At 43.8% G+C, this 10,879-nt stretch overlaps 1 protein-coding gene across 1 annotated transcript in view; it reads right to left on the reverse strand.

Annotated features, from left to right (window-relative positions):
* ZNF536 (zinc finger protein 536) overlaps positions 1–1,181 on the reverse strand; it is a 331,239-nt gene extending 330,058 nt beyond the window's left edge. The window contains exon 1 of the mRNA XM_059481763.1: positions 1,114–1,181. The gene's annotated coding sequence lies outside the window, so the exon portion shown is untranslated. The remainder of the gene's footprint in view (positions 1–1,113) is intronic.
* Positions 1,182–10,879: the final 9,698 nt, after the last annotated feature.

Consider the following 10,879-nt stretch of genomic DNA (forward strand, 5'->3'; position numbering starts at 1 on the left):
GATTTCATTTTTCCAACCAAAGTGAAATACGTAAAAGGAAATAACAAAATGGTGAAGTTATTTTTACATATAAAAAAATGTCCACATTTAATAAACTCACATGGAAACTGCACAGCCAATGGTGATGCTTTTAAAATAGATCTACAGATCCCTTCAGTTCTGCATGGGAACAAAGGCAGGAGTGGGTTTCTGCAGCACCTTTCCCCTTCCTCGGGGAGCACAGAAACTCCCTCTGTGCTGAAGCCAGACCTGAGCCATCCCCTCTCCCCCCGTGACCTCCCAGTTTCTGTGTAGAAGTGTGGCAGGGGGTTACTACTGGAACTCTGAGCTATATTTATTCCCTTGGCTCCCATCCATCACTGTTGCAGAGCAGCCAGGAGGGGAACCAACCAATACAGCATGGATCCTGCCAGAGTTGTGCTGCCAGACAAGTTAAGAATGAAAGACAGAGCAAACAGAAGCTATCAAAATGAGTATTTCTATCTCTAAGAAAAGAAGGATTTCCTCCCTGTGTGGATTCCCCTTCTACAGATTAAGACATTTCTTCTATGCTTTTTAAGAGATCCTGACAGAGAAATCTGCCAGTTTCACAGACTTTCTCCACCTCAGAGGAGGTTCATCCTGAGAGAAGGAACAAGTGCAGTATCCCTTGCATCTCTCAGGCCTTTGTTGGCATTTATACAGCATTTCTTTCCTCCTCCCAGCACTCCCAGAGAGCCATCCACAGCAAGCTCTGTGCTGCACAAGGTCCAAGGCAGTACCAGGAGAAAGGGTTAATGTTTCACCCATCACACCTCCTAGAGCTACTCTCTCAGAGCTCAGGAGCATGTAAGAATATTGAGTTCAAACACACAACCCACCCAACAAAAATAATGGCAACAAAACTCCATTTTGAGATGAAAATTTTTGGATTATAAAGATGCACTCCATCACCAACTACTTTTATAACAGCTGAATTGTGAACTATGCAAGAAAGAATTTTTCAGTATCACAAATTCTTTGAAGACTTTAGAATTTCCTTTTGCCCTCCTCTGGGACTAACCTGACACCTTTTGCAATTTTTCAAAAGGAAAAGCCAGCAAGACAACAGTAAGAATATGAGACTGCTCTCACCACATCATCCTCAGGAGTGCAGGCTGCAGGACTCTGCAACAGGAACCAGTTGGGTTCAGTCTCTCACATCACACTGGAGTGCCCAAGCCAAGAGTCAGCTCTCTTCTGACCCACTGAATAATTAAATGATTATTCAAATTGGAATAGCCTGAAGCAGGAACTTAAAAAGAAGAGCCAAAGTGTGTTTTTAAAGCACTCACCTGGGATGAGTGAGAAACTTGATTTGAAAAAGCTGAGTTAAATCAGATAGAGAGGAACGATCTGAATCCAGCTCTCTAGTGACCCAGGTGCATTCCATAATCACCAGTTCATAATGAAGTGCAGAGATGCAACTCTTTCATTTTGAGCAGAAATTCAATTGTGGACCTGAGAAATCCTTCAAAGATGCAGCATGTTGATGCAAACTAATGAACTGGCATTTTTCAACTGCAATAAGAAAATGGCAGCTAGTTCTGGCCAGAAACTGTACTCCTATATTTGGAAAGCCCCTAGCATGCCATAGATACTACCAACCAAACAAAAGACTGAAATTCTAATCCAGAAGTTGTTTTGGGTTTCCTATTGCTCATTTATCTCATAGCATGTCCATTTATGCAGGCACAGGCATATAGCTTTGTGTGTTCAAGCAAAAAAAAAAAAAAAAAAAAAAGATGCTTGAATGCTTGATCTTTAAAACAGTAAAGAATATTTCAAAATAGCCGAGCTATTTTAAGAGGCATTTTATGGTAAAATCCAAAGGAGGGAAGTAGCTAGAGCAGTGGAGGTTGCTCAGTCTGTATTATGGTACTAATAATGATACTGGGTTAACTTCTCCTAGTTATTTTATTAGCCCTAGGAGGAATGATACTCCTATGGCAAAATCTCAATGAATCAATGAAGAGCAGTTACTTTAGAAAGGTAATAAATAGTAATTTCATTGCACAATTCAGTTTTGGGTTGCCTATAATCTTTGAATTTTTTTAAACTTAAAAAGTTGGATTCATTTTTGTATGTGAGATGATGAAAGGAGAAAAAGTTTGATCAGGAAACAGTGGAGCTGCACATTGTACTTACAGTGAAATTAAGAATCACGTGCATTTCACCAGGTAAGGAAAGGAAATTTTATCCACTGACTCAGTCATACCCAGACTGAAATAACAAAAGCAGAATTGGATCCTAGAAATCACATCAAAATCAATAAAAATTTTGCTAAACTTTATGCAATTTTCCGTGAGAAGAGAGATTCATAATTTTCCTGAAAATGCAGGATGTATTCCAACAAAATGAAGGTAAAAGTTACTTTGAAGCAGCAATTTCAAAACTCGTGCTGCTTTCCAACATTGAGTCAACCCTCAGCATTCAATAACCTCAGAAGTCCTGGTATAGACTGGAACTCAGTGTTCATGCAAACCTTGGAGAAATAAAATTATTTTAAAAATAAATAAATAAATAAAAACATGTATATGTGAGTGGGTTTTTTTTCAAAATATGATATCATATTTTGATGTGATTGAACTAGGGCACACATCTATCAAAAATCCTTGGCCACTAGACTAGAAAGCAGTTTCTACTTCTCCTGTCAATTACAAACTAATGTCAGAGAAGAAAAGGTTTCTCCCTAATTCACTTGATCAACACTTCACTGTCACATCGTTCCCTTGAGTAAAACTGTTTCCAAAACTAAAATGCTGCACTATCCCATGTTTTAAGATTTCAGTGGACCGCTGAAGAAACAAGATCTAGGGAACAAGTGTTAGGAAACACACATGAAAATTAAACGTAGCTCATCCATACAGAGCTATCAAAATAAATGTTAGGAGATGAACATCCAGCCCACCACGTTAGCATTTGTTAATAGAAACCTGATTTTACACCTCTTTGCTTTCTTCACCCAAGCTCTCACATGCTCTTTCTCAAGAAACAAACCTAGCCTTCCCTTGAACTCATTTATCCTTCCCTTGCTGATAATTTATTCCACATGTACTTAGCATGGAGTTATTCTACCTGAATTTCCTATTTACCCATGTTTCTCTAACTTTTTGATTAAAGAGACCCATCTACATCTGTGTCTACCATTGGTATTCCAATGAGGAGATTGATGGTAATAATGCTTGCAAAATCTATGTTGGCCAGCTGATGAGCGTGAAATAAAACAACATTCATACTGCATGCCATCATTTGAAAAAATAAATTTAATGCCAGGCTGGCAACCTAGCAGAGTGCTATGACAGGGGTTACCAGGGCTAATTCCCAGATCTACTATGAAGGAAGTACAACACATAACCCTGTTGTGACGAGTAGACTGTGGTACTTGATAGCAACCCCTCTGTAGCATTGATGAGCTCAATACGGTCCCATCCTCCTCACAGAGAACCACAGTGACTGTGGCAGAATATCCCAAAGGCATGGAAAAGTTTCTAAAAGCACTTACTGAGGAGAAAAAAAAAAAAAAAAAAAGGCAAAACCATATCAAAATTCACATAAAGGCTGAAACAAGCTTATCATAATGGGAAGAATCAGAACAGCCATGTACCCCTCTGCACCACAGCACCCTGACCCTCCTAAGGATGATGAGCAGGAACACTCCCCAGGACATCCCAGGCTGTCCCAAGGCAGAGTAGTGGCCACAGGTGGTCTTGTAGTGGTTCCTGCCACCAACCTCCCCTGCACCCCTCTTGGGAGTGAAAGTCAGCTCATACTTTCCTTTTTCTTTCCCTTTCTGGCTTCTCCTCTTCACAAAACTGACACAGGGCCAAATTTTCCCAAGCAGCCTTTCCCTGGCACTGTGGTACCCCCCTGGGATAACCCCTGCCTAATCTCCACCAGCTCCCACCCTCCTGGCAAGCACTCCCTCCCTCCGGAGCCCCAGATTCCTGCAGCTGGACAGTTCAACACTCATGCAAGCAAAATGAGCTGCTGGTTCAAAGAAGCTCTGTTGCTTGCCCCATGCCATGGGAATGAAGCCATCATCATTATTTTCAGGCACTGCTACCTGCAGATCTGTCTGCTAAAGTCCTACCAGGATCGGCTGCGCTGCTTGTTTCATCATGTGGTAAAATACTCGTAAGGAATTACCTAATTGTGCTTTTGGTTATGTGAGTCTCAAATACTGCAATGCACAATGCAGGAAAGATCAGATATTGAGGCTCCTGTGGCTATTTTAGTTCTGTTTTCCTCATCTGTGTTTAAAAGACAGTCAGATTATAACAAAATTGTTTGTCTTTAATATAGTTCAACTTGACCCGATGAACCCATCTCTTTAGAAAACAATCTCACATGGAGTATTTAGATTAAGAACTGTAAAAAACAGTGACTTCAAAATACTTTCAAGGACCCATCTTACAATTTTTAAAAAACACAGACAACTAGGCTAATTATAATTACTCCTCTATAATTCTTTTGCCTTTTTGATGCATCTGGTTAGCTAGTAAGATGCACCTGAAAATTAGAGCAAATTTAAATTTAAGGGAAAGGTGCCAAATTCAGAATACTGGGAGAATCCTACCTCTGGGAGCATATTCAGTGACAGCTTTGGTGCAGTTAGGCAGAGGCAACCAAAATCCTCCTTCACTACCCTATTCCCCTGCCTCTTTCCTGATCTGGATCTCTGCTGCCCTTAAAAAGATGCTTCAAATCTCTCCCTCAGTGCTTGGCTCTGCTGCTTAACCAGCCAATATGAGTGAAAATGTCACATCAGTTACGGTGATCCACGCAGGTTTGGGCAGAGGCTCCCCGGTTGTTTCCCGTTCACATCTATCGGATCACTGCGATTCTCTCTTGTCTCCAGCCAAGGGCAAATCCTGATCACTGCCTTGGTCCCACAAAGTTCATACTCCAGACTCGGCCACACAACTGGAAGCCAGAACCACACAGCTGTACAATAACCCTGAGATCAGCCAGTTAAGCATCTAGAATTATTTTACTTTTACATATTTGCTTTCAGTAGCTCATCCTTTTTTTTTTTTTTTTCCTCTTCCACAAATATCTGTGCCTGGAGTTTCTTCACTAGAGAAATTCGGATTTCCATCTACAGTTGCCAGAAATAAGTTTATTCATGTTTCTATAAAAGAAAGAGTATGTATTCTATTTTTTCATCTTTGTTGTCTTTCCCTGAATCCAAATTGCTTGCAACTCAGGGAAATGCAAGGTATGAAAGGGAGGACAGAAAAATAGTTTTTCAAGATCATACTGTTTTCAGCATTGTGAAGAGCTGATATACATCTCTTCAGGTATCTGAGAGAAATTCAGAGATTAAAATTTAGATTTGCTTACAATCTTATTAAAGTACACTAAATCAGAAGATTAAAATTCTTTATTTGTCCACAAACTCAAACTATAAATATAAATCTATCTATGGCTTTAGTTTCCATTTTCATAAAATTCATATAAATCATGTCTTTTTTTTTTTCAGTCAAGGCACTCTAAAAACACCTGTGCAATTCAAAGTCAACTTTAAGCAAAAATCAACATTTGCAAAAATTACTTCTTACTGATTTCCCTACACTTGATGAAACTTGTGCTTCCCAGGGAATAAGCACAGCCCATTTTAATGGACTAGTGGATTTTCTACATCTGTTCTAAAGCAAATCTCTTTGGTCACCTAAGGCTCCATGGTGGGTAAACAACCTAATGTGTCAGCTTTCTGTACTGAAGATCACAATTTCTGATCTCAGCACAGTCTTCATTGCTGCAAGCAAAACAGTGGTACTGATGTTGCAACTTACAGGCTACTCTCTTCTGATAATGAATGGGTTGGGTTATTGGCCTCTGGCATGGACAAAAATATGACAATCAGCCTCTTCATTATATAAAAGTCTACAGTGAAGACAGTGCCAGACAACTTGCTGAGTATTAGAGCTTAAATATGTTTAGAAGTCAAAAAGCCCGTAGAACGATTCTTTTTCCTTCTTTTCCATTAATAAAGACATAGTCAATTTATCAAAAGAGTTTTAATACAGTGTTTCCATCACAGCAACTTGTATCTTCAGGAAATCATTTGCAAAACACAGTTTTAGCCTGCAAATACTTCATGTTCATTCCCTGCAAAAGTAACAGAGAGGCTGACCTTTCTTACATCTGCAGTTGTTAATTGTCATCATTGTAACAGCACACAAAAACAAAGTTTAAGTCACTGGCACTTTAAAAACCCCATCATATTAAATCTCATTTACCTGCAGGGATAGAAATTCAGAGTCAGGAGCAAAATCTGAAGGCAGAGCAGACATGAGAAAGTGCACCCAGTCGCAGGGTTTAGCAACTGTACCGAGACTCTCTTCTAGTGCACGTTCTGAAACAGCAATCGAATCTCTCAGCACTTGGTACCAAACTGGAAACATTTTTCTTCTACAACATTCTGAAAACTTTAAACAACTCATTTAAGATCCTTTTCTTATGAAGATTAACAGCACATCCACTAGAAGATTAATTGAAAATAAAATTTAAAAAAAAGGATAACAGAAACGGTAAAACAGACCAGACTAGGACAAACAACTCAAGCTATTTACAAATATTTTTATAATGACTAGAAATCATAGAGCCCTCTTTAACTGTCTAACTTAAAAAGCAACAAAAAAAAAAAAAAAAAAAAAAAAAAAACCAAACAAACCAAAAAAATGCATCATCTGTTGACTGAACACAGGGCCTGATTTTCAAAGCTGCTGAGCACCCACAACTCCATCTGAAGTCAGTGGAAGTGATGAATGCTCAGCAGCCCTGCAAATCAGGCCCAAACTGTCCAGGGGTCTGCTAGCAGCCTAACAGAAGGGGTGTCTAGAGGAGGGGGTTTGCTGCAGAATTGAGGAGGTTCAAAGTAATCTGTCAAAGAAGTGCTGCTACATTCATGAGTCGTAAAGCTAGCTGGCTCCCAGCTATGGGAAAAAAGTTAATTCATAGGGCTCGTAGGGCTTGCATTTGTCAAGGAGCAGGACGTCAATGCTATCATTATCAGGCAAATCAGCCAGGCGTTTAATGGTAGAATCAGGAGACATTTGCTCTCCACTATCAGAATGACATCATAACTAAAGCAGCCTTGGGCGAGGGGGGAGAGCCGGGGCAGGGCTGGGGCTGCACGCAGACTTTGCACTTCTGCCCGCTCGCCCCTCCGAGGGCTGCTCCCCTTCCCCTTCCCCACCCGGCAACTTCTAGCTCCAGCTGCCCTCCCTCCACAACTTTCCCTCGCAGCATCCGAAACACCAGCAGCATCTGATTTCACAAAACACTTCGAAACCTGCCCGATCCAAAACTGCAATATTGCAAGCCAGCCACTCGCTTAGGAGGGGATGGAGTTTACACAGAAGCTACAAATCCACTCTAAAAATTGCTGGTACTTTAAATTACTTCAGTCATCTTCATCCTCCATCAAACGGGGGGGTACATACACATCAAAAAGCTAGTTGCCTCTCTGATTTAAGAAGTAACAGCTTAGGTAACTTAGTCGATTTTTAAGCATACACAAACACATACACAAACAATCTTTGAACATTCTGACATATTTAGTGATGATCTATTCGATGACCAGAAATATAACTGCAATACACATTTCCCTTCCACAGTAGCCATAATTATACAAGTCAAACAGCACAAATTACAAACTGTTCGTCTATTTCCTTTAAAAGCATCACTACAGGTACACAGGCATGGTACAAAAGCCTCACCTTGTATTACAACTGTGAGGGAAAAAGTTATGAAAGCAGACAGAAAACCTAAAATCCCTGAGGCTACAAAAAAATCTCGCTATTGAGAAACAACCCAAGAGACCACATAGGGAATGTACAGCTTTCAGAAGCACTTCTCATCTTATTTGCACTTAACCTATTGATGTACTTATGCAGGTCACTTACTTTTCGGATATGTTTGAACCCTTTATAACCATGCAGATCGCCGCGGTTTTCACTCGGGCTTTTGTTTTTTTGGTTTTGTTTGGGTTTTTGCAAACAAGTTTCATTTAAAAAAGATCCAATTATGCAAATCTGCTCCCGGATAGGTAGTGAATATTCAATATGATGGTGATACTGTAATAGTTCAATGCAACGCACTGTACTGGACAGATTTATGAGGCAACGTCACTACTACGCTCTAGTCCTCGCTGAAGCATCTTGAAGTTAATTAAAGCTGCAATGTCCACTTTTCCAGCCACCCTCCTCTTTCAGGTTTACTATTTCAACATCAAACCACCGAGGGGGCCTCCCCCCTCTCTCCGTACATTTAAGCAGCCTTCCACAGTCAATGAACAATGAACAAAGATTTGAGCGATGGGGGGGCGGGGGGAGAGGAAAAAAAAATCTCCAAAAAATCAAATCCGGTTTAAACAAGTAAAAATATAGTTTCTAATATTAAACTAGAAAAGAAAACATTCTTCTCCAAGCGAACGTGCAGAGGCGCTTAGCCAACCCCTTCAGAAAGGGTCTAAAAGCAGCCAGTCCTTTTTATTTCGAGCAGTGAATGAGCCCAAACAAGGCTTCTAAACTTAATTATGACACTTAAAATAGTCTTTTTCCACAGAAGCGGGCGGCTCGCCGCCGCTATCTGTATCAGCCGGGCACATCAGCTCAGCAAACACGGCCCCTGTTGGATTTATTTTAAACTGCACGGGGGGGCGGGGGGCGGCGAGGGAATGCACAGCCCCGCAGAGCGCTCCCGCCGCGGGCGGCCGGGCAGCCGCGCCCCGCACCGCCCCTGCCCCGCACCGCGCACCGCGCTCCGCTCCCGCACCGCCGCTCCCGGCCCGCCGGCGGCGGCTCAAGTGCGAACGGAGGGATCTGACAAATCACGTCCCCGCCTCGACACTGTATCAGCCGCGGCCACATCCGCCGCACGCACCCCGAAACAATGCCCGCCGCGCAGGCAGGCAGGCAGGCGGCGGCCGGAGCCCTCCCCGCGGCGCCCGCCCCGGGCGCCGGCACCCGCGGCCGCACCGCGCCCGGCCCCGCCGGGCCACGCCGGCAACTAACTTTGCGGATGGAGCCCGTGCGAGCCGCCCCGCGGGAGCCGCGGACCCTCCGATAAACAGCATAAATCTTCGCGACCTTTTATTTCGCGTTGAAGTTCACAGGCGGCAGCGCTCCCCCAGCCCCTCTCTCTCTCACACACACACATACACACATATATATTAATTATTTGCAAAACTGCAACAGATGGGCGCATTAAAATCTGGATTCTTTCCTACACAGCATCAAAGAATCTCTCCTTCCTTCCCCCCCTCCCCATCCCGCTATAATCCCGCCGCCGGCCCGGTGCTCCCCCGCGCTCCCTCCGGGCCGCGCAGCCCCGCGGAGAGCGAGGCCGCTGCCCCGCGCAGCAGCGGCGCCCCCGCGGCCCTTCCGCGCACGGCGCGCCGCCGGGAAGGTGATGCTCCCCCCCTCCCCGCCGGGGATTGCCATTTAAGTTTCCTCCTTAACCTGTTACTTTCTCCGGGCGCTGACAAAAGCCCCGGCGGCGGGCTGGCAGGTGCCTCCCCGCTCCCCGCGGCGCCGCCGGGCGCGCTCCGCTCCCCCCGAAAGGGCTGAGACCTGGCCTGACATTTAGTGCCTACTTGAATGTCACAACGCTCCTCGCAGCATTATGCACGGCTCTATTCATAAGAGGTCGATTAGAGCACAAAATGGCAGGTCTCTTAGGCACTTGAATCTCACAAGTTTGACACATGGTATGCATCAGCTAACTTTGATTTAAAAAAAAAAAAAAAGGGGGGGGGGAGTTTACAAATTACACCACGATTAGACGGGATCCTAACGGGGGAGGGAGGGAGGAAAGGGGGGGGGGGGGCCCGCGTTTAAAGTCACTTCGGCAAAGTTTGCTCCGCTGCAAACCCTTTAAAACAAAAAGTTTCTGGGCAAGTTAAGGGCAGGGTCGGTGCGGGCTGGGGCCGGCGGCGGGCGGCCCCCGGGCAGAGCCGCGGCCGCCGCCGGCACTCGCCTCCCCTCGCCTCGCCCGCCCGCTCCTTTTTTGTAAAGTAACGGTTTTAAAAGAAACGAGAGAGAAAGAGGAAAAACGTAGGGTTTTCTTCAGGCTAAGTTCTATAGCGCCATTCAATGGCTTCTCCGCTCCTTTCATTATTTTCTGCTTTTCCCCTGACAGCCCTGCTTGCAAACGTCACTGCTATGGATATTTAATTATACTGTATTTTTTTAATCACGGTGGAAAACGCAGGCCCCATTGCCATGATTAAAAAGAAATAAAAAACAAAAACATACTCCGGACTGACTTTGGAGCCTCTTTGATGGCTCACGGGAGCCTCCCGGATCCTCAAAAACCCCCTTTTTACCTTTGTCTTTCTTACCTTAAAATTTAAAGCAAAGCGTAGAAGAAACTCCCGCACGTAAACGGAGCGTTGTAAAAGATTGTGTTCAATGAATAATGAAGCATGTCCACATGATTGACTTGATCATTTTCTTGTGCGGAGGGGGAAAAGTGCGGCGCGGGGCTGCCGCGGCCGCCCGCTCCGGGTAGCCCTCCCAACTGCTTCCAGCACATCCCGAGCAAAGAGCGCTTTATTTTAATCTGTCTCTTTTCAGAATAACCCCCTTCATTGATACTGATCACCCAACATCACAAGACATCCCCATCTCTCAGCGTGGACTCCCCCTATCTGGTAGGTGAAATGCATTGTACCATTAAAAAAGCACTCCATTGTCGTCTTGGCATAATTCACAGCAACTAGATAGGTCTTGCGGCATTTAGCTTTGATGAGCCAAAAGCTGAACCCTTGATATAATAATCTACAAAGAATGGTCTGTGATCGTCCATTTTTTCTCCCTGTCTAGCAACTAAGAAACCATTTAACACGGCG

The sequence above is a fragment of the Ammospiza nelsoni genome, chromosome 13 (assembly GCF_027579445.1).
Source record: "Ammospiza nelsoni isolate bAmmNel1 chromosome 13, bAmmNel1.pri, whole genome shotgun sequence".
Lineage (NCBI taxonomy): Eukaryota > Metazoa > Chordata > Aves > Passeriformes > Passerellidae > Ammospiza > Ammospiza nelsoni.